Source organism: Musca autumnalis, unplaced genomic scaffold, assembly GCF_047663935.1.
Source record: "Musca autumnalis isolate F117 unplaced genomic scaffold, ASM4766393v1 scaffold_2, whole genome shotgun sequence".
Taxonomy (NCBI): domain Eukaryota; kingdom Metazoa; phylum Arthropoda; class Insecta; order Diptera; family Muscidae; genus Musca; species Musca autumnalis.
In genome coordinates this window covers 243748098-243772279 of record NW_027411755.1, presented here as the reverse complement: position 1 = coordinate 243772279, position 24182 = coordinate 243748098, and the positions used below count along the sequence as shown (strand labels likewise).

Below are 24182 nucleotides of genomic sequence, written 5' to 3'. Positions count from 1 at the left end.
ATGGTACAGAAACTTCCCCACCAAAAATTATGGACATAAGTCCAGGTTTTGGTTTAGCCTTTATATAACGGTACTACACGATTTCAGGCATTTTAAAGTTTTTATCTAAATTTTCGGCCTAAATTGACTTTAATTGTGGTCTGAAAAATGTATTTACTAAAAAGTTAAAAATAAACTATAATTTAAAAAAATTTAAGTTTCAGTGTTTTATTTAGAAAAGAAATAATTTGTCGCTTAGCCTCAATAAATATATTCTTTCTCATGATGGAATCTCTCAAATAAAACGCTTGCATCTAAATTATAAATGGTGGCAAAATTAAACGGCAAGCGTTTTATTTGAGAGATTCCATCATGAGAAAGAATATATTTATTTATATATTATTATATAATATATAAAAGATATAAGAATCGCCACATGCCCGTATGGACATACACTAAAGCTAGGATAGGCAGTTGTGTGCTCTAAGGGCCAGAACTGAATCAATCGTCGCTTGCTTTGCTTGCTTCCCCAAATGTAAAATTATAAAGAAATGCCAGATCCTCTTTGCAAATCCGCCTGCGTTCTTCTTTAGGAGGCTCCGACATTCCTTTATAATTTAACATTTGGGAAGCAAGTGACGATTGATTCTGTTTCTACCTTAATTGCGGAAGCCTAAGGGGAATAAATTTTTATTGCATAATTTATTAAAAGAAACTAAATTTATCAGTTAAGAAATTCTGTGCCATTGACATAATCTCTTAAGTTTTTGAACTCGTTTGCCCTAATTTGGTGGAGTTCTAGTATAGTGTTATTTCCTAGAAATTGGTTTCTTAGCGCCGCGAAGGCTGGGCAATGACAGATATAGTGTTCCAACGTTTCGTCGTCCTCTCCTCATGTTCTGCATTCGCTGCTTTCTGCATAACCGATTTTGTGCAGGTGTGCTTGTAGCTCTAGGTGTCCTGTAAGGATGCCTGTCAGTCTACTAATGTCCTTTTTACTTATTAAAAGGAGTTCCTTTGTTTTATCCTCGTCTGGGTTTCCCCAGAGGATTTTTGTGTTTTCCCTTTCTCTTCGGTGTTCCAGAGGGATGTATGGACGCCCATGCCATTAACTCTAGACGCGCCGCTTTTAAAGGCTTAGCATTATCTAGGCTTATCGTAGTTTGCTCTCCGGCTTGCCTTGCCAAGGAGTTAGCTATCTCGTTACCCCTCATCCCTTTATGTCCTGGTACTCATATAATGTTAACCGAACCATGGTGGGAGTAGTCGTTGATTGATTTTTTACACTGCAAGATAGTTTTTGATTTCACCGTCTTGTTTGTTATTGCTTTAATTGCTGCTTTACTGTCCGTTAGGATGTTTACAGTGATTGGCCTTGTGTTAGCTTTAAACCAGTTCAGACACCTTGGTAAACATTTGTTGTTGTATTTTAAATTGAACTCTTTTTAATCATTATAGGGAGTCACTTTCGAGTCCCTTTCTGATCATACAAGCGACATTATCAGTTTTTGATCACCAAAATGACTCTAAAAAGACTTCGAAATGTGATTAAAAAAAACAATCTTCCAAATGATAGCTGTACAGTTAATTTTGCATCAAAAAAGGAGTCAATTTGTTCGTGCCTATAGTCGGTACTATTGTAGGCATGCCACACCACTCACTTCGAATCATGTCTATTATAGCTTACATACGTCATGGAGAAGTTCGACTGAGTATTTTTCGATATATGTAACAAGTTAAAGTATTAAAGTATTCTCATTGCTTTTCAAACGTCAACATATTTAATTAATTCTCTTTCGAGTTGAGCTGTTAGGCCTTTAGAGATACATTGAAAAATTAGGAGTCTACCGAAGTCCCACGCATCCAACCATTACACTACGTTTCACGGGTGGTAAATCCGATCTTCAGGTGTATTAGGATGTTGTTTTTGTGGCAGACGAAGGCAAAGCTTGGTAACTGGTATATATATCGAACTTCATTAGATAAATGTATATGCGAAATTATGTCAGTTAATTGAAACTCCAAACTTTTCCTATAGTCCTGCTTTGGTAATCCCATTTTTCAATGTTCACAAATACTATGGTAAGTTTTATTCCTACATCATTAGTAATTGCTCTTCTATATCAGAAGATTTTATTTTTTGATCATCAATTATTGTCTACTAAAGTTTTGACAAGTTGATGGTGGCTTAGAACGCTAAGTCAACATATTTTGCCAATTGAATAATCATAATTGTGACAATTCACATCTTCGTCACACATTTAGAAAGAACATTTTCCAAGTTTTAAATTTTCCAAATTTTCTGTGGGAACTGATCGAAAGAAATTTTTATATTTCTATTATCCGAAATCAACAATTCTACATTCCATAATAATTTTTGGGTTTCTTTTCGTCGGAAAATAAGGCTCGGATGAAATTGAATTTGGGATTTTTGGTCACAACTAAAACTACAACTCAACAACAACCACATAGGAGTTTGTTTTTGTTTGTAATGTTAGTGTCAACTATTCATGTAAATTATTGGAATTTATAAAACTAATATTTTTCACATTTCATTGAATATTTTGAAAAACATAAATAAAAATTCGTTAAATTTTCTAATGGATAATTTGTCGCAGAAAGTAGAATTCTAGCAAAAATGTATAAGATCGCTAAAAATTCATTGAAAAAGGAGAAGCTGTTGCAAACATTTGAAGCACATGTTTATTAGGGTTTTCATTATTTCAAATTTTTTTCAAATACCACACATATTAACAAATTTTATACCGCTTTTATAAACGGTGTTACAGTGTGCGGCACGTTGTTCGGACTTGGAAAAGGTTACATATTATTGATATGAAAAAGTCTTTACGGGAAATAGTTTTTTCTGTATGATATATTTTTCCTCAAAAAATATATATCCCTAATATACATCGAACATAAAAATAAATATATAAAATGTCGTATGGAATTTGACACTAACGTTATGGCCCAGTTCAGTCAGCTGGGTATTGCTTTTACCTTATATTGTTCTACCATGTATTCAGTGTGTATTCTTGACGAAAATTTTTAGCTGTCCATGGGGGTTTTTTTCCAGAATATTTTCGGCAATTTATTTCTACCAATTAGTGTCAGAAAGGAAAAAAATATTACAGAATCGCACTACAGGTCTGCTTTAATAAAAGAATATAAAATTAAAAACTTGTTAAAATCCCAGAAAGGATTTGTTGTTCTCCCGTCAACAAAAAAGGTATAAATACTGCAGTATGAATTAAAAAAATACATATATAAAAAAATCACTCTTCCTGATAACCTAATCACTCCACACAAAGTTATGGTTGAATATTCTTATTAGAATTCCGGATTCGCAGAAAGAAATTAGCATACGAACCAACTTTATGAAATCTTCCAATTTTCTTCACACGGCGCTTTTTAAATGGAAGGTGCTTAAACCTGGATTCTGAAACTACAATGTTCATGGATGAGAAAAATCAAAAAACAAAAAAAAAAAATCGCCAGAGCGTTTTTAAAAAAAAAAAAAAATATTGTAGCTATGAAAATTCTCTACAAGATTGGCCTTTATGATAATTTCATAGGTTTTACCGTTTTTGAGACATAGACGTGCAAATTGGGACAATGCATTGACTGTATCGCCTCCTTATACAACAAGCTCATGACTGCAATTTCCCAACTTAAACTTGTATATCTCAAAAATGGTACAACCTAGGAAAAAATTACGAAAACCAATCTTATAGAAAATTTTCACAGCTATAAGATTTTCTCTAGTCCCATTTCGATAAGACTTACCGTTTTCAAGCAAATCGTGAAAATCTAACAAAAAACCCTGAAAATGTAAGCTGAACTTCTATATCGTCGGTGTCATGCTTAAGTGTTCCATACGCCATTTGCCCGTTTTGAGATAATCGCATTTTAAGGTTTTGCGTCACAACTGTGTGGAGCTGACTAAAGCAAATATTTATATTTTTGACTTGAAATATTAATAATAGTATATAGAACGTATTTGCAAAAATTTAGAGGAATATGTATTGAAATATAAAAGTTATATAGATTTTTTTAAAAAAAGAATTTTTGTCTATGTGTTCCATATCCGCACTTATGACACAAATGTTAAATTTTGTAAATCACATGGAACAAAGTGACAAAAAAATTTCCATATTTGCCTCAATAAATTAAATACTTCTAAATCGAAAATTAAAATTCAGATTTTTTAAATGTGTGTTTAAAGTTGTAAGTTTTTGAATATTAATTTCATAACTGAAAAAGTTTATGCTTTTCCATCGAGGCGTGTATATCTCGGAAACTAAAGCAGATAGGAGAAAGCCGACTAGAAATTCAGATAGAGCATACCGAAAAACCCTAGAAACCACCTGTCAAAAATGGCGTATGGAACACTTAAGCATGACACCTACGATATCTCAAACACGGTAAACCCTACGAAAACATCATAAAGGACAATCTTGTAGAGAATTTTCACAGCTACAAAAATTACGAAAAGCAATCTTATAGAGAATTTTCACAGCTATAAGATTTTCTCTAGTACCATTTCAACAAGACTTACCGTTTTTAAGCCAATCGTGAAAACCTAACAAAAAAACTGAAAATGTGACCTAAACATCTATATCTCAACCACGGTAAAACCTACGAAAACATCATAAAGGACAGTCTAGTAGAGAATTTTCACAGCTACAAAATTTTCTTTAGCCCCATTTCGAAAGGACTTTCCGTTTCCAAGCAAAATCGTGAAAACCTAAAAAAACTACAAATGTGAACTTTAAGCGCGATTTATTTAATAATCCCTTCAGCGATTTTTTCTAGTTTTTGGATTTTTCTCACCTATGAACATTGTTGTTTCAAAATCCGCAAAAACTTCCCAGGTGCAAGCGGTTTTCACTTAAAGTTAGTTAGGACGCACCATACATGACATTGTTTTATAAGGTAGCGGTAGAGTTAATGCATTGTCCCAATTTGAACTTCTATATCTCAATAACGGTAAAACCTACGAAATTATCATAAAGGTTAATCTTGTAGAGAAATTTCATAGCTACAAAATTTTCTTTAGTCCTATTTTTATAGGACTTGCGATTTCCAAACAATATCGTGAAAACATAAAAACCCCTAAAAATCTCAACTTGAATCTCGATTTATTTAAAAAGCGCTCCGGCGATTTTTTTGTTTTTTGATTTTTCTCATCTATGAACATTGTAGTTTCAGAATCCGTAAAAATTTCCCAGGTGTAAGCACCTTCCATTTAAAGTTGCTTCAAGAGCACCGTGTTTAAGGTTAAACATTTTGACTATTTCTAATGAAATAATTGGTCTGTTCCAGTACTGCAAAAATCTACTAATTTTTAAAAAAAATGTTCGATAACATAAAGGAAAAAATGTTATCGTAGTAAAAACTAGTAGCTTCTTGCAGGTTCTGGAACAAAGTAAAAAATAAATCAAACTTACCTCAAACATGTATTTCCCCAAGACACAGCAGAAAGCTTCTTTGGTCCAAACTTTAGTTAACCGTCTCGATGATATATCGTGAAATTTATTTTATTAGTTGTTATTTTAAATTCGATTGCTGGTTAACAGCTTTTAATTATTGATGAGGGTATTTAAAACTTTTCAAAACAGCTACTGGAATTGGAGTCTTACAACTCGAACACGTTTTAAATGAACGTTTTAGCGTTTAACTTAATATAAACGTGTTATTTTTGTTGTACGTTTAGTGAATTTGTATCTTTTTTTAATTCAAATTTTATTGGCAATAATGATGAAATTAAAACGTCTTTTAATTGTTGTTGCTTGGCGCAGCTGATCGATTATTAACTTCGTTATTTCACGTTTCTGTTGTTGACGCGCGTAGTTAGGCGGAGAACTTGACTACTTGTTGGTGCGTGCTCGGTGACTGGTAAGAAACTAAATAAGCCAAGCTTCATTTGGTAGTGAGCAAGGCAAGTAAAAAAATTGTATTGCTGCTGATGATGATGATGAGAAGTCTGTTTCTTCGCCTTCTTCGTTTTTTTTTTTTAGATTGCTGGCTCGGTAGGTATTTTGTGGTTTTCTTGGTTGGGTTTGCCGCTTTTTTCGGGAGAGACGACAGCAGACTTTAATATTATTAATAAAATATATTCCACTTCCGAACGCTTCCGTGCGCAACAGTCAACTGCAAAGTTACGATCGAAATTTCAGCTTAACGGCTGCCTGTGTTGAGCGCGCGAGTGGCTTCTGCTTCTGCTGCTCCAACGATGATGGTTGGTGGTTCAAGCCTAGCTACAGCTAGCTGGTGGTGGCTAGCATTCAAGTCAGCCAGCAGTAGTGGTAGTAGTAGTTGGAAAAAAGTGTGTGGTTAGGCTCAGCAGCTTTTGAGATCTTATGAATTATATTGTTGTTTGTGTACAATAACAAAAACAATCACAAAAAACACGAAAACCGATTCACTGAATTGAAACGAAAAAAAATCACTTCAACGAAGCACAAAAAATGCACGTTTCGGCCCGTTTGTCGTTTCGTATTGTGGTCTTATTTGCTGTTCCAAAAATTTCAAATGTTTCGCTCTGTTCGCCGTCATACACGTTCACACAACGACTTACTTGTGTCTTGTCTTTTTTTGGCTTGATCACCGATCATTACTTCAACTTTAGTCGATTTTTTGCTTGGCTCCTTGAGCTTGCAGTGGAGCTGGAGAGGTAATGGGAGCTGTGAGCTAGCTCAGTGATTGTTGTAGTAGTTGTTATTGTTGTTGCTGGTGCTTTGTCTTATTGCCTTTGGTTGTGGCTGTGGCTTTTACGGCGGCGGCGTTTGCTCTTGATAGCTATGGCAGGCAGTGTAATGAGTCTGGTTTTCTGTACTGCTCTAATCTTTGGTTGGCTGGTTGGTTGGCTCTATTCATTGATGTGCCGTTGTTGTTGCAAAGCTGCTCTGTGTGGCGTCAAGCCTTGCTCACCACATTAAAAATGAAGACAAAATTGTCTAGAAGATACTACCAACTTTAACGGCCCCCTTTTTTTCTTCGTATGGGTTTGGTTGTTTGTTTGGTCTGTCCTTCTGGCGGCGTTGCTCCATTCATTCACCTTTTCCGCAAACACAGCACAACAAGGAGTCCATGTGATGTTTTGTCTTTGTCCCTCTTCTAGCCAGGCATTCTCATTCCAACACACGGCCACAGGTTTCATTCATTCACAAAAACCAAACCAGATCAAGAGAATCTTTCTCTTGGCCAAAAGAGAGTTTCCCCAAAGGAACAACTCATTCATCCAAATACTCAGTCCCTGTCTTGAGAATGCCATAAAAGCCAAGAAGGGGGGTTCAGTTGCCCAGCAGCCAAAAGAAATGAGTTTGAATTTGAGCAATGAATCTCATGTTCGGCTGGTAGTATGACCCGTGTTATTACCCACCAAAAAAACGAACAAGCAACACAGAAAAAAGAGGGCGTCTACCAATGCCACATTCTTGCTCTGAGGAGTGTTGGTAATTATGTCCAAATAAAAGGCTACCGTGATGTACAAACGTGGTTATAAATGTGTGAGAGAGTGTACCCAACTCAACCTGTACATATTAATTAGTCTCTTACTTTCTGTTTGCTCCAAAAAAAGGTAGCTCTTTTGCTCGCTCTCCTGCCAAACCAATACCATTGCAAAAAATGACTCCCCATTTACGCTTCAGAGTGTGAGTAAGCTCCCCCTTAAGCAAAAAACATACAACATATTTGATTGGTCTGCATTGACGTCTTTTGTTGTTGTGGTTGTTCGTTCTCTTTTCATTATTTTTGGCTACCGATCAGCGCTATACTGCGCTACTGGACACAGCAAAGGAGATCACTACCGTTAAACAGCCCCACATAACTTCAATGCAAAGCTTTGTTGTATTCTCGAGAGGCGTTACCACCGCCAATCAACCAATAGTAAAGCAAGACAAATGAAAACCTGTATGCAAAGGCATCACATTCCACACTCTACTTTTCGAAGATCACTTGCTTCAATCTTTTCATAGGTACACTCATATAAATTCCTTTTTAAATACATGTATAGTTTAAAGCCTTCCGTGTGGCTTTCTTTTCGATTCATAACCGAAGCTGCTACTGATATTACGCGCTCTCATATTCTGAAGAAGAAAATTTAAATGAAAAATTTATGTATTTTTCCTCATCAATCAGATCAGACATTCCTGAATAGGAGCTGTTATTTTTATATGTATGTATGACTGAGAAATTTCATTCATGAGAATTTAGTTTTTCACATGTTTGGGGTCTAATTCCAATTTTTTATCAACAAATTGTGGAAGATTTTCGAAAATTTGTATACAGAAATAAACAGAAACTGGGGTGCAATTTCCTACATTTTATTTAAAAATACCTACTCCAGACTTAAAGCAAAATTAAAAATATTTAAAACAAGTAAAAAGCGTTTTTATACCGTCCACCACAAAATATTCTGAACTAAAACGGAATAATTATTTTCTATCCTGTCCACAATTTTAGGCGGAGATATTTTGTGATGACTGATACCTAAATTAAGTAAAAAAGTATAAGTCGACGTTGCCGACAGAGATATACCCTCAGCCTGTGTGAATTGAAACTTTCATCTACGGTCAGATCGAATGTATTTATGGTCTTTTCATTATTTTGTGGCTTTTTTGGACATTTGAACTTGCCGACGAAAATATAGATTAGGATTACAGTTCAAAAGTGTTGCAGAGGAGGTACTTAAAGGAATGGAGCGACACATACATAATAGATTATTATGGAAGTGGATCTTATTTTGGGAGTCATATATTTTCGATATATATCGCGCCCACTAGTTATTTCAGTAGGTCATCGTGTAACTTATGGACCAGAATGCCAGGGAGCATGGACTTGTCTACGGAAAACTTAACACCTTTGTAGGCAGGACAACAACGAACAGCATCGGCATACATTTCCAAAGTATCTTCGAACAGACCTTAAACTGCACTTAGACACAAATGTTGAACTTTTGTGGAGGAGGTACCCTAAGGAAAGAGAGCAAAGTTTGGACTAGAATGGTTGCCCCGTTCGGGAGATATCTTGTATATAATTTAAGTGAAATTTTTAAATATTGGGGAGAAGTACCTGAAGTTGTGGGTCAGTATTGCCCATCTTCGAACTGAAAGTATGACAAAATATCAGGAAGACCAAATCGATTATTTCGAGAGTTATCGTGCTCTCCAGCCATTACATATCGTCGGTGTCATGCTTAAGTGTTCCATACGCCATTTGCCCATTTTGAGATAATCGCATTTTAATGTTTTGCGTCACAACTGTGTGGAGCTGACTAAAGAAAATATATATATTGTTGACTTGAAATGTTAATAATAGTATATAGAGCACATTTGCAAAGATTTAGAGGAATATGTATTGGAATATACAATTTATAGAGATTTTTTTAAAAAAATAATTTTTGTCGATTTGTTCCATATCCGCACTTATGACACAAATGTGAAATATTGTAAATCACATGGAACAAAGTGACAAACATTTTTTCCATATTTGCCTCAATAAATTAAATACTTCTAAATCGAAAATTAAATTCTGATTTTTGAAATGTATTTTTAAACTTCTAAGTTTTTAAAATATTAATTTCATACCTGAAAAAAATTTATGATTTTCCGTCGGGGCGTGGATATCTCGGAAACTAGAGCAGATAGGAGAAAGCCGAGTAGAAATTCAGAAAGAGCATACCGGAAAACCCTAGAAACCAACTGTATCTCAAAAAGTAAAAAAATGGCGTATGGAACACTTAAGCATGACACCGACGATATGGTGTCATAAAGGGGTTTTACACCTTTCGGGCTGTTTTCTCAAGAAGTATGAACTTGCCCCTGAAAAAACTTTTACCTCGTAATTGAGGCAGCGAATGCAAGTTGCTTCGACAAAAATCAAATTGATTCGAGGGCAGGTCTTAAAGTGAACTTATCTGAAATTTTGTGTGGGTGGTACCAAAAGGAGTGGACAAATATAGCCCATATTCGAACCTAATCTATATCTTGCGGTCCAAACCAGGGGTTCGGAGTCGAGCAATTTTGCTGTAGTCGGATTCTGAGTCGAAAAAATAACTCCAAATAGAAATATAACATTAAATTTGGAACAAGAACATTTTTTTTTTAATTATTATATTATACTAGCGGACCCGGCGAACTTCGTCTCGCTATTAAGGAATAAAATTTCATACAAAAACTCAATTTTCGATTTTTTTAATTTTCCGACTTTTCCAGAGAGATTTTCCAAAATTTTCTTCCGTAAAGACCTTCTCCTCGAAAATACGAATTACTATACAGTTTTTACACCATTTTTATATATATACTAGCGGACCCGGCGAACTTCGTCTCGCTATTAAGGAATAAAATTTCATACAAAAACTCAATTTTCGATTTTTCCAATTTTTCGACTTTTCCAGAGGCATTTTCCACAATTTTCTTCCGTAAAGACCTTCTCCTCGAAAATGCGAATAACTGACAAAAAATTTTACAGAAATCGGTCTAGCCGTTCTCATTTTATGAATTACTATACATTTTTTTTCACCATTTTTATATATATAGATATATAGATTATTTTTTGAAAAGAAGGTATAAGGAAACATTTATGCAAACGGTATATTATACTAAGTTAAAGGAAAATTCACAGGATATTTACTATGCTCTGAAGTGTAGTCTATTCATCCCTATTTTGTTGATCCAATTGATTTTTTACCTTTTTGCAAACAAGAGTAAAGTTCTATGACAATCGAATTAAGATTGGACCTTTAACTTCTTTCGTCAGAAGTCTTACTGGTATTCTCACAAAGTTCTATTGGTATTCTCATCTTGTTTTTATGAGAAGTTATTCTTGTCTTCTATTATTAAAGACATTGTGGTCTCTATGGGAAATCTTACTGAATACCTGTGACACAAAATGGAAGTCAAGATCTGGGGATGGAAAAATTCCTTTTCGGGATGAAAACCCCAATTGAAAACCCCAAAGGATCCCATAGCTGAAATTTCTGAGTTATGACATAATGAATTTTTTGATTGACCCCCATCAATCATTGAGAAAATAGCTTTTTATCTCTCTTTCGAGATATTGTTTGATCATTGTTAGATGTCATGTTTTCAGTTAAATAGAATGAGGAACCTTTCTGTCGAATATGCTGTCCTTCTACCTCCGTTCCTTCGTGGCCCTTTTTGTTCTTGAACTCAAAAAGTAAAACAAAATTAAATTTTTGACAAAAATGTTCCATCGAAAATTACACTGTGCAACACGAAAATTATTAACCATATTCTCCACAGTGTGATAGAACACCAAAAATGAGAAGACACGTGTCACGCCGTTTTCCCCTATCTCATCAACTTTCGCGGTTATAGGCCTCCAAAAGTTTAAGGCTTTGATGTAAAAAGGGTCATTTTGTCAGGACTATATCTTCCAAACCGTTGAGAAATTTGAATTTATCTCAGAGGCAAAGTTGTAGCTCTTGTCTTAAGGAACAAAAATTGTGAACACATATAGCTAATCAAACTTCATCTGCAAGGTCAAAATCGCCATGGTCAAATTTCTTTTAAAAATTTTCTCAAGTTTTGTTATACAGCTATCAAACCGATCAAATTTGAAGCAAACCACCAACTACAAAAATGTACCTCAGATCTCAATAAACATCTTTCTAGAATATACGAACTCTGTAGAAACGGATCTTAATGGTCAAAATACCAAAACAATTGCGATTTTTATCCTATTTTCTAGGATTCTGCTCCATAGATATTAAACCGTTCCAAATTCAAGAAAATTATCAACCACAATAGTGTAGCAAAGGCTTCAATAAACAACTTTCTGGAATATGCGAAATGTCTATGAACAGTTCTTAATGGTAAAAATAACAAAAATCTTTTGAAAATATCAAATTTTTAGACTTTTTTCTCCGACTCTGGTCCAAAGATACGCAACCGCCCAAAAATGTACCATAGATTTCAACAAACAAGTTTCTAGAACAAACAAATGAAGACTCTTCAAGCTCAAAATTCGATTATTTTAGATCATTCTTTCCTGTTCAGGTCCGTAAGTAACAAACCTTTCAAATTTCCTTGAGTTTTTAAAAGTTTGTTATTTCCAAACCTGAGCTGGGGGAATGTTAAAAATAATTTAATTGTTCGTGAATTTCAGCTCTAAGAATCATTCCTAGAATCTTCATATGTTCTAAAAAGTTGTTTATTGAAATCATAGGTACATTTTTGTACTTGACTGTATCCTTAATTTTTGGGCGGTTGCGTATCTTTGGACCAGAGTCGGAGAAAAAAGTATAAAAATTTGATATTTTCAAAAGATTTTTGCTATTTTTACCATTAAGAACCGTTCATAGACATTTCGGATATTCCAGAAAGTTGTTTATTGAAGCCTTTGCTACACTATTGTGGTTGATTATTTTCTTGAATTTTGAACGGTTTAATATCTATGGAGCAGAATCCTAGAAAAGAGGATAAAAATCGCAATTGTTTTGGTATTTTGACCATTAAGATCCGTTTCTACAGAGTTCGTATATTCTAGAAAGATATTTATTGAGATCTGAGGTACATTTTTGTAGTTGGTGGTTTGCTTCAAATTTGATCGGTTTGATAGCTGTATAACAAAACTTAAGAAAATTTTTAAAAGAAATTTGACCATGGCGATTTTGACCTTGCAGATGAAGTTTGATTAGCTATATGTGTTCACAATTTTTGTTCTTTAAGACAAGAGCTACAACTTTGCCTCTGAGATAAATTCAAATTTCTCAACGGTTTGGAAGATATAGTCCTGACAAAATGACCCTTTTTACATCAAAGCCTCAAACTTTTGGAGGCCTATAACCGCGAAAGTTGATGAGGTTTCCCATATCCAAGAAATCCATATTGTCACGTTTTCATTGTTCTTTGCCAGTTTTACCCATTACTTTCTCAAAAAAAATCTTATGTTTATGTATTTCGGTAAAGTTCGCATAATCTATTAACTATATATGAAATTCGGAGGGTTACGCTTCTGAATCAGAGCATTTTTCTTCTAGGATTCATTATATACTCAATGAGGGCTTTAGATGTAGACATTCAAATAAACGGATCCGTCCGCCAGGAACAGATATAGTTCATGTATATCCGAGTTTTCTACACAATCAATAGCTTATACGAAATTCAATAAAATACATAATCTTATAGTTTTTCATGAAAAAAGGATCGGGTAAAAGTGATAAAGGACAATGAAAATATGACAATATCGATTACTTGTACTAGTGGACCGACCATACATAAAATTTTCCTAGCAACATTTTTGTAGAATATTTTCATGCACGAAATCTCAGTGTGCTAATTTTTCAGTTCCAGAAGACATCCATCTGCCTACATGCTGGGTGGTGTCCACAATATATCTCAAATATTTCAATAAAATTATCCACTCCAACCAAATTTCAAAATGTGAGCACTGAACTTTAGTTTAAGGGGTGATCCCCTTAAATTTCACGATATACAAAGTATGGACCAAATCGGTTCCTCCCTTGAAGAGTTATCGTGCCCACAAATTTTCGGAACATTTTCGAACTTTCGTGGGGGAGGTACCGGAAGGAGTGGACCGATATAACCCATCATCGAACTTAAACTAAGTTTGGACAAAATATTACAAAAGCCAAATTTTGGACCGAATCTGTTCGAGAGTTATCGTGCGCTCCAGCCAGACAGACAGACGGACGGACATGGCTAAATCAACTACAAATTGTCTGAAACACATTTCGTCCTAACAAACTTGGGGTTAAAACCATTATTTTTGATGAGACCCATTTTGCCCGTATAATAGCATAAATGCTGAGGGTATAAAAATCTAATTAATAGAAATAACTTGAATATAAAATTAGTTTGTTTTCGATTTTAGGCTATATTAGGTTTAGTTTGAAGTGCGTGTGTTTGTGGCATGACGACAATTGGGTTATAGTTAAAGCAAGTTGCAAACTACCAATTGTTTTGAATTCTTTCCTAATTTCCGCGAAAATGTACAACTTTTTCACTAAGTTATGGGACCTCAGTAAAAATATAGTATGTAGGAAGTCATAAATTAACAATGTTTCTCGATACCTATAATGAATTGCGTTTTTATAAGATTTTTTCTAATAATCAGAATTGAAACCGCCATAATTTTTGTGCGCAATATCCAAAATTAGTATCACGAACAGATTTCAGAATGGGATTTTTTTTTTTCAATCCATGTAACAAAAATCGTTCATGTAGCGTCAAAAAAAATGTAATTTTTTTTATTATTCTAACTTTTCCTCGTATATTATTCGCCCTTTTAAAGAATTGTGAAAAAGTAGTTATGCCCATTTAAAGTTAAAAATCTAACAAACCCCGTTTACCGTTATACAATCCAAAATTATGTGACAAAAAGAAACCAACGGTATTTTCACCATCCATTGACCCCAATAGAACCGAATTAATACATCGGAACCCCTCCAAATTGGTTTCAACTTTTGTATCACTGTGTAATTTTCCACAACTTCATATTAATTTTTGCTCTTCATATTAATTTTTGGAAAAATATATGCAATTTTAATGGTATGGTGTTTTAACATTCAAATCACATGCGGACAAAAAGATGTTGATAATATGTGTTTACGCATTTACATTAAAATGTTTTATTGTAAATAGATTTATTCTTTATTTAAAATTTTTTCAAGTCTTTGTCTTCTAAACCTAAAAGGTCATTTTTCAGAGAAAATAAAGATAAGATAAAGATAAAGATTATTTATTTCTGGCCTGTTCCCGAACTTTATAAAGTGGTAAAAGTCGTCAAAGTTGTAAAAGTCGTAAACTATTTTCATATACATTTTTTTACGAGAACACAAAATGTCTAAAAGTGGTAAAAATTTTAAAAACTTTTTAGTTCTGGAACAGAGCTTTCATTTTCTTATCCGACGTTTCCATGGTATTTTTTTCAACTTCTTCAGGGATAATATTTTATTCAATCTGGCAACGGCAACTAAACGGAATAAGAGTTACAATTTTCTTTTATAAATTTCTAAGAAAAGTTGCACTTACATTTAATATTTTCTCAATTTGAAGGCTTCCCTACACAACACAACAAATAAAATATTAAATAATTGCAAAAAAAATCAAAAAAATCTATGTAACACACATGCGTTTGAATTACAACTAAAACAACACATAAGCTTTGTTCCTTTACTTTTTTAATAGTAAAAGTAGCAAAAGAGAGAACTGTCAAAATTGCTCTAATGCCGGGCATACACTATGGGCATGCAGGACAGCAACCGATGAACCCTTGTGTAAGTGTGTGATTGAATAGTGTGTGGCATTCCTTCAATCCATATTGCAAAAATGATGAATTTTCCTCCAGAACTCGATTTTTGGTTGAAGTTTTCGAAATTTTTAATTTCCTCACAAATAATATTTGTTGTTTTCAAAAATTATTTGTTGGTTACTTGGAAAATAAACAAAATTCATCAGATTGAAAGGGGTTCATTTACAAAATCAAAACTATTTTGATTTCAATCCTGCCAAAACTACTCCCAAATACATTGACAAAAACTTCAAAATTTACTAATACTATTACAAATGCTGTCGTGCATGCCCATAGTGTATGCCCGGCATAACGTAACAAGTTTTGCACAAAAGTAAAGGAAATATAATAGATCTGGCAGCAAAGTCAAATAAATCCTCAATAAGAAGGTTAACCCTGCAAAAGGCTATAATATAAACATGGCCTAACTGTTTTGTTTTTGTAATTCCTTTAATTTTGTTATGTTTATTTAGGGCCCCCGGGCCCTAAAGCCTAACTCTACTTTATTAATATTTTGCATTATAATGTGATTTTTTTATTTTTCAGTTTTTAATAAGAGTTAATTAAATTGCATCATATCTGTTAACTATTGAAAATTGTCTAAAGTAAAATTATACTTTTGCCCTAACTTCAATAGGTTTAAGAAAGATTTTTGAAAATATTTTGAAATAATATTGGAAGCATAAGCTCGCCGATGACCGTTTCAACCAATAACTCACTTAACACGGTATGCACCACGGTGCGTAACTATGTATACCACTGTATGGTAGTGAATTGTAGTTTATTCAAGTTGAATGGCCTGAAGGTGTGATATCTTTCATGTCAACCCTGCTGACTGTTGCTTTTTTAGTATTTTACATACCTATGAACCTTCTCTCGCTTCAGTTTTCTTGAATAGAAAGATGACAAAGCAATTAAAATGCATCTATAACCCATTTTGTCCTTCCCCTTTTTCTAAGCTATTATTCGAGAAACCACACATGGCGTTAAGAAAACTTGTTTTAATAATAAACCCGTATCATTGATGACATTATCAAAGAAAACAGCAGAAAAAAGGTGTTTCTTCCCATGGAGAAAAACCAGCTGCAGAAACTAAATTACATATTTTATGAGGCCCAAAAAAGAGAAGAAGTCTTCATTAGAATAGCTATACCTACGATAAAAATAAAAAAGGCGCTAAAACTTACACTTGAAACTAATAAAATTTTAAATTTCAAACAAAAAATTCAATACCTATGTAGAATCTACATATGTATCTACATTGTAGATAGAAGCCAGTTGGTCGCTCAGCGAGGTTTTCAACCAATAGAAATGCTTAAATTCGGTAGCTTTAGTTTGAAATACTATCTTCCTCTGCTATTGCATAGAATTTCCAATGTTGTATTACAGGTTTCTGCGGGTAGTAATTCTCCATTTTTTATTGCTCACTCATTTCTTGCAATGTGGAGCCACCACACTTTACGTATATAGCTGGAATAGAAACCCCCACCACCACTATTTTAGTTGTTGTTTATAAAAGCCAATGAGAAGACGTAAAACCGGTAGCAATCGTCGTTGCCGTCATCGTCATGCATCAGTGCCACACGGCATACTCTGCTCATCGTTGTTGGTGGGATCTTTTGGATGTGTACATTAGTGCAACAACACCACTACACCATCCATGTGGTTGTGTGGTTCATTTTTTTTTTGCTTCCTCTGTCTGTCCCAAGCAACAGTTTCAGCCGTTTACAATGGCTACTGTGCTTACGCGCTCAGGCAAGAGAAAGAATGTGTAGTAGAGAAGACAAGAAGACGGTGGCCCAACTTAGTGAATGAGTGAATGAAAGAAGAAACCTTTTAATTTGTTGTTGTGTCTGCTGTTGTTATTTTGGAGACGAACTCCATTGTTTGCTGCCAACGCAAAGCTAACAGATAACTAACAACAGAAAGAACACCAGCGACTATTTTAGTTAGGCGTAGATACAATTTCCATTTTTAACGGCATTTCTTTTTAAACTTTGATATTCAATACTATTATCGGCCCACCCGCATTTTTGTTTTAAATGTTTTTTGTTGTAGGTACCTATGTGATATTTGTGAGGTATGAGAACTCGGTGGGGCTATTTTTAACACATTTAATGAGAAGTGATAGAGCCATCATTAATTAAAATATCGATTCAGAATGGAGGTTTTATTAAAAAAAAAACAAGTAAAAATCGTTAAGTTTGACCGGACCGAACTTATTAGACAATTTTTCGTGGAGATGTTTTGCGATATTTCTGTCAATAAAATTATCTCAAATCCTCAATATTTTTAAATTTTTTTTTTTGAAATTATTAATATAGATTTCGTTGGTTCTAACAAGAATGTTTTATAATATGAAAGTATATTTATTGACAAGAAAAACAGAGAGAAGACTGAATACATATTTCATTAAACATTAGTATATATAATAATAAAATTCATAGGCTGCTATGGTTATTATTAACATGGCCAACTAAATAATAACTACTATGATTGCTTTTCTACAACACCCCTTCTCAATCATATAAGCCAATGCATTTTGATAGTTTTTTAAATCTATTATTATCCAGGGATTTCGTGAAGATATCGGCCAATTGATCACATGTTCCGATAGGTTCTATCTTGACAATTCCTTTATCGATGTAGTCTCTTATAAAATGATGCTTTATGTCTATGTGCTTTGATTTCTTAGTCTCAACATTTGACGCCATGAATATACATCCCCGATTATCTTCATAAATTGTCACAGGTTCATTTTGAATGACATTTAAATCTTGAAGTAAGCCACGTAACCAAATTGCTTCTGAAACAGCAGAACTCAATGCGACATATTCAGATTCACTCGATGAGGTAGCCACCGTCTGCTGCTTTCTACTTGACCAGGATACGGTACATCCGAATACTTTAAATAGGTAACCACTTACTGACTTTCGGTCAACTTCGTCTCCGGCCCAATCTGCATCGGCAAATCCTACCAAGGAAGGTTCATCCTTTTCTTTTTCATAATTCAATTTTGTTTGCAATGTCCCTTTTATATATCTCAACACCCTTTTAGCTGCTTGCCAATGTGCTTCTGAGGGTTTTTGTTGGAAACGTCCCAAGTAACCGACATGGTAGCATATATCTGGCCTTACACAAAGCATAACGTACATCATACTTCCAAGTAATTCTCTGTATGGTTTATTACATGCCGTTTCGCTTGTGCAAACTTGTAATTTCAAACCTTTTTCCATTGGCGTCTTTACGGGATTACAATCTTGCATAGAGAATTTTTCCAATATTCGGGATAGGTTTGCTTCTTGAGATAACATTATTTTTGATGCGGTCTTTTCTACCTTTATTCCCAAAAAGTACTTCAGTTCTCCAAATTGTGACAACTGAAATTTTCTCTCTAATTGCGCTTTGAACTCTGCAATAAGTTCCATATTACTGGCAGCAATAAGTAGATCGTCCACATATAGTATGACATAAATAACTTCATCGGTCATAAGTTTGGTGTATACACAATAGTCATGACTTGATCTATTGAATCCCAATGTGATAAGGTATTTATTAAGAGTCTCGTTCCAACACTTTGGCGCCTGTTTTAAACCGTAGATAGATTTTAAAAGTCGACATGCCATATCTTTGCTTGCTGAAACCCCCTCTGGTACATGCATAAAAATTTCTTCTTTCAGGTCACCATTCAAGAAGGCAGTCTTTACATCCATTTGATATAAAAATAAATCTTTGTTTGCAGCGATGGCTAATAAAACACGGACAGTAGAAAGCTTAGTAACAGGTGCATAAACCTCATTGTAATCCACACCTTTCCTCTGTAGAAACCCTTTTACAACTAACCGCGCTTTGTACCTTAATGGCTTCCCATCTCCATCGTACTTGATTTTGAAAATCCACTTTGATTTCAATAATTTTGCTGTTTGGGGAGGTCGTTCAATTTTCCAAACTTTGTTTGATTCCAATGACTGCAGTTCGTCATTTATTGCTTGAATCCACAAATTTTCATCAGATCTACCAGCTATATTGGAAAATTTTTCTGGAATGTCCATAGGTGTTTGCTCTTTAATGTATGCCGAAAATCCTAATTTAAATCCCATGAATCTGTTGGGAACGTGCTTAGTACGTTGACTTCTTCTGGGCGTATCCTCTACACTGTCACTTGATTCAGTAGTATTTCCATTTGATGTGGTAACTTGTTGTGGTAAATCTACATTATCTTCATCAATAATCTCCACGTCAGGTGTGCTCTCTGTAATGTCGACAGGTGTCAGAGTAACAGGCACGCTATTCTCATCATCCCCTTCTTGCATGTTACTTCTTATAATTTGTGTTTTCAAAGGATTCACTGTGTTGATATCTTCCTTATATGGAAAGCACGTTTCATCAAATTTGACATCTCTGGAAGTGATTATCTTCCTTTCCTGCATATTCCATAACTTGTATCCATTTGGAACATAGCCCAACATAACTAACCTTTGACTTTTCGAATCTAGTTTCTTTCGCTTTTGTTTCGGTACCCAAGCATAAGCTTTGCAACCAAACACCTTGAATTTCCCAACATCTGGCTTGGTGCCGTACCACATTTCTGCTGGAGTTGTATTTATTAAGGATTTTGTTGGACTTCTATTGATTAAATAAACAGCTGTCAAAGCAGCTTCGTTCCACATATTCTTTGGCACATTTGATTCTAGAAGCATACTTCTTACTTTTTCCATTAGCGACCTATTGAATCTTTCGGCCACCCCGTTCTGCTGAGGGGTGTAGGCAATTGTTTCCTCTACTTGAATTCCCTTCATGGCATACCACTTCCCTTGCTCATGTGAACAATATTCTCGGCCTTGGTCTACTGTTAGTTTTGAAATTGGCACACCAAATTGTGCAACAGCCATGGCTTCATACTCAACAAATTTTTGAAATACTTCAGACTTTTTGGCGATGGGATATATTACTGTAAAATGGGTATAGTCATGATATGAATGATACAACATACTTGGAACCATTCCAAGCTACAGGATCAATTGGTCCGCATACATCAGAGTGAATTCTTTGTAGTGGACGAGTGGTCTTTTCGCGGGTTTTATTAAAGGGTTCACGACATTGTTTGCCCTCGACACAAACATCACAGAACACGATTTTTTCGGGTTTTACATCAATGCCCAGTACCATCTTCTTATTTACCAGTTCATTAAAGGAGATTGATCCAATATGACCATATCTTTTATGCCACAACTGATTCTTTTCGACGTTTGAGTAATTCACCACACGATCGTTAATGTTAAATCTGATCTCATATAAACTTCCACGTAAGTATGCAGTTCCTATGTGGTATTTTCCCTTCATTATATATGCCTTGTCTTTAACAAATCGCACTTCAATGCCGGCTGATGTCATCTTTTTTACAGATAGTAAGTTGTCTCTGAGATCGGGTACATATAATACATCCTTTAGTTCTACATCAAGATCTCGGTTACTCATTCCTTTGATTACGCCTTTATGGTTGGCAATCAGATATTGATCATCTTTAGCGACTTTTATTTCCACGGGAGTTGCCAACATTGACATTGAATCGAAATACCATTTCTCATTCACCAAATGATCGCTTGCACCAGAATCTAGCTTAAATGTTACACAAGACTTACCAACGTTTGAAAAATTTGCATCTGTCATAAAACAAACTGATTTGTTATTCTCCTTTTGTGTAAATTTGCTTCCTTTAGAGGCACTTCTCGCTTCACTTTGGCGACAATCAATTGCTTTATGACCGAATTTGTGGCACTTGTGACATCGACCTTGAAATTTCCTTTTAAAATTCTTTTTACCTTCAAATGCGGTTTTTGCTGGAATTTCGTCTCCTTCTGAACGATGGGTCATTTTTGTTTCTTCCAAGAGTAGTCGCTCTTTAACCATATTGTAGGATAACTGAGATTCGTCCAAATTTTGTAAAGCTGTTATTAATGGATCGAACTTCTCTGGCAATGTCATAAAAAGTTGCGTAATAACGTCACTGACTCCAACTTCAGCCCCAGCCATCTTAAGATTCCTGATTAAATTTTCAAATTTCATTAGGTGTTCCGCTACAGACTCTCCTTCTTTCAAACGCAGGTTCAGAATCTGCTTTCTGGTCAAGACTTGATTTGTTATAGATTTCTTAGCAAATACGTTCTTCAGACTCTCCCACATCTCTTTGGCTGTCTTCTTTTCTCGAACGTATCCCAGGCAATCATTGCTAATAAAGGATACCAATTTGTCTCTTGCTTTCTTATCCTTCTTTAAAAATTCTTGCTTTGCAGTATTTTCTGCGGGAGGATTATCCGTTAAAACATCCTCCAGGTTTAAATTCTCAAAATGAATTTGAACTCGAAACTGCCATTCATCATATCCGCATCCATTAAATTGGGGTATACCAACGCTATCCTTTTGTTCGCCCATAACCTATTATAGATTTCGTTGGTTCTTCTTCTTCTTTATTGCGTATTCGATTTTCGAATGTTAGCGATCATATTACAATTGTCAAAAAATTACATATTTATGTTTTTATAAATTATTAACAAAATAGGAAAATATATCTCTATTTCTCGCAATGCTTATTAAATTTTCGACGTTCTGGAATTCTGTCCATTGCTGGATATTTTGAATCCATGACATTTCTTTTCTTCCTCTGGTACGTCTTCCTTCTATGTTTGCTTGAAGTATTTCCTGGAGAATGGTGTATTTACGGTTTCGCATAATGTGCCCTAGATATGCTGTTTTCCGTTTCTTTATGTTGTTTAATAATACTCTTGTTGTATTCATTCTTCGCAATACTTCAATATTGGTTCTAACAAGAATGTTTTATAATATGAAAGTATATTTATTGACAAGAAAAACAGAGAGAAGACTGAATACATATTTCATTAAACATTAGTATATATAATAATAAAATTCATAGGCTGCTATGGTTATTATTAACATGGCCAACTAAATAATAACTACTATGATTGCTTTTCTACAACAATTATTATTTCTTAAAGAACTTCAGACCCATAAACATGGATTTTTTAAAGAATATTTTTTCAAAGACCTTCAGACCCATAAACGTGGATTATTTACAGAATATTTTTTTAAATAACTTCAGACCCATAAACGTGGATTTTTTAAAGAATATTTTTTAAATAACTTCAGATCCATAAACGTGGATTTTTTAAAGAATATTTATTAAATAACTTCAGACCCATAAACGTGGATTTTTTAAAGAATATTTTTTCGAAGACATTCAGATCCATAAACGTGGATTTTTAAAGAATATTTTTTAAATAACTTCAGAGCCATAAACGTGGATTTTTTAAAGAATATTTTTTAAATTACTTCAGACCCATAAACGTGAATTTTTTAAAGAATATTTTTTAAATAACTTCAGACCCATAAACGTGGATTTTTTAAAGAATATTTTTTAAATAACTTCAGACCCATAAACGTGGATTTTTAAAGAATATTTTTTCAAAGACCTTCAAACCCATAAACGTGGATTTTTTAAAGAATATTTTTTCAAAGACCTTCAGACCCATAAACGTGGATTTTTTAAAGAATATTTTTTAAATAACTTCAGACCCCTAAACGTGGATTTTTTAAAGAATATTTTTTAAATAACTTCAGACCCATAAACGTGGATTTTTTAAAGAATATTTTTTCAAATACCTTCAGACCCATAAACGTGGATTTTTTAAAGAATATTTATTCAAATACCTTCAGACCCATAAACGCGAATTTTTTAAAGAATATTTTTTCAAATACCTTCAGACCCATAAACGTGGATTTTTTAATGAATATTTTTTCAAAGGCCTTCAGACCCATAAACGTGGATTTTTTTAAAGATTTTTTTAAAGACCTTCAGACTCATTAACGTGGATTTTTTTAAATAATATTTTTCAAAGACCTTCAGTCCCATAAACGTGGATTTTTTAAAGAATATTCTTTCAAAGACCTTCAGACCCATAAACGTAGGTTTTTTTAAAGATTTTTTTAAAGACCTTCAGACTCATTAACGTGGATTTTTTAAAGAATATTTTTCAAAGACCTTCAGTCCCATAAACGTGGATTTTTTAAAGAATATTTTTTCAAAGACTTTCAGACCCATAAACGTGTATTTTTAAAGAATATGTTTTCAAAGACCTTTAGACTCATAAACGTGGAGTTTTTAAAGAATGTTTTTCCAAAGACCTTCAGACCCATAAACGTGGATTTTTTAAAGAATATTTTTCCAAAGACCTTCAGACCCATAAACGTGGATTTTTTTAAAGATTTTTTTTAAGACCTTCAGACTCATTAACGTGGATTTTTTAAAATATTTTTTTTGAAAGACCTTCTGACCCATAAACGTGGATTTTTTAAAATATTTTTTTTGAAAGACCTTCTGACCCATAAACGTGGATTTTTTAAAATATTTTTTTGAAAGACCTTCTGACCCATAAACGTGGATTTTTTAAAATATTTTTTTGAAAGACCTTCTGACCCATAAAAGTGGATTTTTTAAAATATTTTTTTGAAAGACCTTCTGACCCATAAACGTGGATTTTTTAAAATATTTTTTTGAAAGACCTTCTGACCCATAAAAGTGGATTTTTTAAAATATTTTTTTGAAAGACCTTCTGACCCATAAACGTGGATTTTTTAAAATATTTTTTTGAAAGACCTTCTGACCCATAAACTTGGATTTTTTAAAATATTTTTTTGAAAGACCTTCTGACCCATAAACGTGGATTTTTTAAAATATTTTTTTGAAAGACCTTCTGACCCATAAAAGTGGATTTTTTAAAATATTTTTTTGAAAGACCTTCTGACCCATAAACGTGGATTTTTTAAAATATTTTTTTGAAAGACCTTCTGACCCATAAAAGTGGATTTTTTAAAATATTTTTTTGAAAGACCTTCTGACCCATAAACGT

General features: G+C 33.8%; 1 protein-coding gene across 2 annotated transcripts in view; it reads right to left on the bottom strand.

The window, feature by feature from the left end:
• drm (odd-skipped family member drumstick) overlaps positions 1-6823 on the bottom strand; it is a 55825-nt gene extending 49002 nt beyond the window's left edge. For both annotated transcript variants that reach the window (XM_073971231.1, XM_073971232.1), the window contains exon 1: positions 5430-6823. The gene's annotated coding sequence lies outside the window, so the exon portion shown is untranslated. The remainder of the gene's footprint in view (positions 1-5429) is intronic.
• Between the last annotated feature and the right edge of the window lie 17359 nt (positions 6824-24182).